The sequence below is a fragment of the Pinus tabuliformis genome, chromosome 9 (genome assembly GCF_031772625.1).
Source record: "Pinus tabuliformis cultivar Carrire ecotype Pingquan chromosome 9, CPIR1, whole genome shotgun sequence".
NCBI classification, from domain to species: Eukaryota; Viridiplantae; Streptophyta; class Pinopsida; order Pinales; family Pinaceae; genus Pinus; species Pinus tabuliformis.
The window spans coordinates 734,388,756-734,393,649 of NC_142307.1; positions in this window are offsets into that span (position 1 = coordinate 734,388,756).

The window sequence follows — 4,894 nt, forward strand, 5'->3', positions numbered from 1 at the left end:
TAGTTCAACTCAAATTTGGACAGATTTTTTCTGATGAAGTAAATGGCATAAGGTAGCTTGTCATCTATCTACCTCAAAGCTGCTCCTATAGCTTTGTTAGAGTTATCAATATGGATGTGGAAAGGAAGAACCCAATTTGGGCCTCAGAGTATAGGTGCAGTAATCAACTTGTCCTTTAGGGTTTCTAGGGCCTCTTGGAAGCTTTTTGACCATAAAAATTCGAAGTCCTTGCCCAATAGTCCAAACAAGGGCGAGGCTATCTTGTTGAAGTATTTTATGAATCTTCTATAGTATCCATCTAAGCCTAAGAAACTTCTAACATCCCTTTGATTCTAAGGAGATGGGACCCTTTTTATGATAGCTATCTTATTTGGGTCTACTTGCAGTCCTTCCTGGTGTATTGATTGACCTAGAACAATCCCTGTAGTCATCAAGAACTCACACTTCTCAGGACTAAGGGATAAGTTCATTTCAATGCATTTGTTTAATACTTTTTCAAAGTTAGAGAGAGCCTCTATGAAATCACACCCATATGGGGTGAAATAATCCATATAAATTTCCACATAGTCATGGACTAGCTTTGCAAAGATGCTCAGGATTGCCCTCTGAAAAGTGGCAGGAGCATTGCATAACCCAAAATGAAGGACCCTATAAGAAAAGGTACCCCAGGGACAAGTGAAGGTGGTTTTATCTTGGTCCTCTGGGTCGATATGGATCTGATTGTAACCACTAAATCCATCTAGGAAAGAGAAGAACTTCTTTCTTCCCAGACCATCTAATACTTGGTCAATGAAAGGTAGAGGGAAATGGTCCTTTTTTGTGGCTTTGTTTAGCTCTCTTAATACACACAGATCCTCGACTTCCCATTTTTCTTTGGAACCAGAACCAGAGGAGACACCCACTCACTATCTGAGATGGGGTAAATGAAACCTGCATCCAAAAAAATTTGTAGTTCTTCTTTGACTATATCCTTAAGGGCTAGGTTCATTCTCCCATAAGGTTGGCACACTGGCTTGCAGCCTTCCTTGATGTAAGTGTGGTGAGTACACATTGAATGGTTCACTCCCTTAATTTCCTTGTAACTCTAGTTAAAGGCATCTAGATGCTTTCTTAGCATGTCACATAACTCCTCTTCCTATTGTACAGAGAGATAGGGGTTGATTTTCAATGTTCTTTCTATACCAAATTCTATCATCTTGACATGAGTATGGCTGGAGTCAGCTAGGCACAGATCAGTCCAAGGGTTATCTTCAGCTTTCTTCACTAACTCCTCAAGAGACATGGTTTTGGGGGCTGATTCTGGAGTATTTTCTCATTCAGTTCATCTTTATCAGGTTGCCCCCCTCCTATAGTAGCATCTAGGGTACATATTGGGGAAGAGTAGACTTCATCTTCTTCCTCCTCTTGTAACCATAAATATAATTCATGCTCCAGAGATGGTTGAGAAGGAGGGTACAAGACTAATTGTTTGGACAAATGCCCATTTTTAATGGTCATATTCCCGGCCCTACAACTTTTGTAAACATCAACAATGGCTAACCATGGCCTCCCAAGGATTAGAGGATAACCATTTAACTTGGTCTTAGGTTGGAGAACTAAGAAGTCAAAAGGGTATTCCCAGGAATCAATGGTGACTATCACATCCTCAACAACTCCCTTAGGAGCTACTATGGACTTGTTCGCAAGCTAAATATTGTTGTGGTCTTTCTTAATGATCCTTGGAGATCCGTTTAAGCATAGTCTCCTTAGTCATCACATTGATGGCAGCCCCAAGATCGATCAAGGTATGGGGGACAATGATTACATCGATGTGTACATCTACCACATGACTTCCAGGGTCTAGATACTTTGGGTAAATCACCTACCCCAACATTAAGTCAGACAATTTTCCAATGACATTAATGGTAGGGGTGTCTTTCTTTCACCTCCCAAGATGTTTGAAACATTTCTCCTTGATTAACTTGTTGTAGATGGGGACATCCTTTATAGCTTTGAGAAGCAAAATTTTAACACACGAGTTTTTCAATTAACTTAGAAGTTCAGACTCTTCTAGGGTGTGTTCGACAGTATGAATTAATCTCTCAGGAAGAGGAGGTGTATTTTTCTTGAGGGACACTCTCCTCCCCTTCCTCTTCACACTCCTCAGGTGGAGATGGAGACTAATTATCCAGAAGCACTCTTCCAAACCTGAGGTTAATTTCTTGAATTTCCATAGCATAGGAAGGGTAGGATGCTTCCCCATTGTACACCTATTGTGCATGTCTATTTTTTAGGTTCAGATTTGGTTGATTAGGAATCTGAGGTTGCTTAGGTGTATCAAGGTGTAGGAGATGTGGTTGAGATGGAGGTGGAGGCAGTAAAGCTAGAGCTTGGTTGTATGGGGGTCTCCACCCCTGGTATGGTGCATTCCACTGAGGTTTTGTGGAGGAGCATATGGCTGAAATGGTTGGTTGGCAGTTTGGGAATGGTATTGAGGTGAAAAATACCAAGGAGAAGGTGTGGACCATGAAGGATGATCAGGAGGGCACCAAGGGGGAATGGATGTATTCTGGTTAGGGTTGTAATATGAATAGGATACCCCTTTCATGCCTTACTGGTATGTTCAAGGTCCTTGAGGCCTACTTTCGTTGATATAGAAGAGTTTTTCAGTCACCCCTTCAGTCCCTAATACACAAATTTTAGTCCAGGAAGAGAAGGGAACTTGTCCATGGAGTGGTTTTCCTCACAGACCAAGCATATTTATATAATATTTAATGGAAATTCATTCCTAGGGTGCATCTAGGGCAGAAGATAGATAAGGCTCTCTCTGCTTCCTCTTGCTTCCTCTTGATCCACATGGTGTCCATTTGCAGAGTAAGGGTATGAAACATGTCACACTTAAAGTCTTCCAACATGTTCCCAATTTCACTTTTTATGGATGTGTTGGAGGAGGATGAATTGACCAAAGCTTGACTAGCCCTACCTTCTTTCTAGCTTCCCTAGAATGATTTTTGAAAAATGTCTTGATATCATCATAAGGTAACTGATAGATGTCTCCTCTTGACAGTAGATTTAGGTTTTCTAGGAGATCTTCCCTGGTCCCTATAAGAAGTAATATCTTAAGAAATTCAGGATCAAGGGTGCACTTGGCCCTTTTGTAGCTGAGTTGGAATCTTTCCTCATAATCTTCTAAAGATTCATCATGTCCCAAGGTCATTCTAAAAATTTACTCTTTGGTATCTTTGGACCTACAGTAGTCCCTATACTTATTGTTGAAGGCTTGTTGCATCTGAGCCCAAGTGGTGATGTTGTCCCCAAGTAAACCCATGAACTAGCACAAGGTTGCATCTTCGAGAGTGGATCAAAATAATTTCAACTTTTGGTCATCAAAGGTGTAATCATAAGTTTTGCATATGACAACAAATTCAAATGAAAAGGTACCTGGGTCTTTTGAGGTCAGACCATGGAAGTGAGGAAGGGCAGAGGGGCTTATGTTTTCCATCCTAGCATCTGCATTAGTTTCTCTGAAGGGAAAATCACCCTCAACTCTATTCTCATCTCCTTCTCTATCTCCAATCCCATTTCTATTTCCAGCCATGGTGTATGTTGGTGGAATGGTCTCTTCTTCTTCCCTAATAGGCTCTTCAAATATATCTGGTTTTTCACCTAATGGGTCCTCTAGCTCACAGCCACTGAAGAAGAGGGAAGGTTGGTTGTTTGATGCGGTGGGGGTATTTGGAAAAAAATTCCCTAAGTTTTCTCTACTCCTACGAGGCATGAAAGGAGTTTGTTTTTTTTTCTTTAGGGCTTTTCTAGAACTACTTGCAGATTAGAAAGAAAGAAAAACAAAATTACAACTACTTGTTAAATGGAACTACTTGTAGAATTGGAAAGAAAGCAAAAGATTGCAACTATTTGCTGAATGGAACTATTTGTAGAATTATAAATAAAGAAAGCAGAAATCACATCTACTTAGACACCTCCCCGGAAACAATGCCAAAAATTGATGAGCATCAGTATTGTAGCAAGAATGTTGCAACTCTTGGGTCTACCAACTTTACTTCATCAACCCGGGGCTCGTACCAAATTGGAGGTGACAGTGTTGCATACACAATAGATGCAATGGTCTACTCTTGTCACTTTTCAACTAGGGCGATATACCACTAGGGTTTTTCAAACCAGTCTTCTATTGACTAGAAGGAGTCTGACTACCAAATGCAAAAAGGAAAATTATCCTTAATGAAAGAAAATGAATGTTTTCTACTCTAGGGAATGAAATACTGAATTGGAAGATGCTATAAAGTGACAAGAAATCATCTAGCAACACATTTACACATTTTGTTGTCAAAAGAAACCTAGCTTAACCTTATTTATAACATGTAATGATATAGACTAATTGAGCATGGAATTTGATCTAAGAAGTATTATGACTGCTGCATGCATGTGCTAATTTAGAAATTGCATAAAAATCTTTTTTTTTTTTAATGTTTAGTTTTATGAATTAAAATGCTAATTTTCACTTTTTCTTTGGTAGGGGAGATAGGTATGGAGGGAAATGTATGGACTCGTCTCAAGGGTATGGAAGCTAAGTGGCCTTGTTTTACTACAGGAAATAGGTTGAAAGTTTAGAAGATGATAGGAAAGGTAGAATGAAGTGTGGGAAAGGTGTCTGATGGAGAAATAAGTCATGGAGGAGGTGCACATTATCCAAGGCTCAGTCAAGTGCTTCAAGATGGTTGGATTTGCTTAATGGAAATGACAACTTTGCTTACAAAACAAGAATTCAGATTTAGGGTTTAGTGGACCTTGGCAACATGGGTGCATACAACTTGGATGAGGTGAATGAGATCAGGTCTCCTTGCAAATTTGAAGCTCCTGAAACAACATACACTCTTTTCTTCATTTATACATGGAA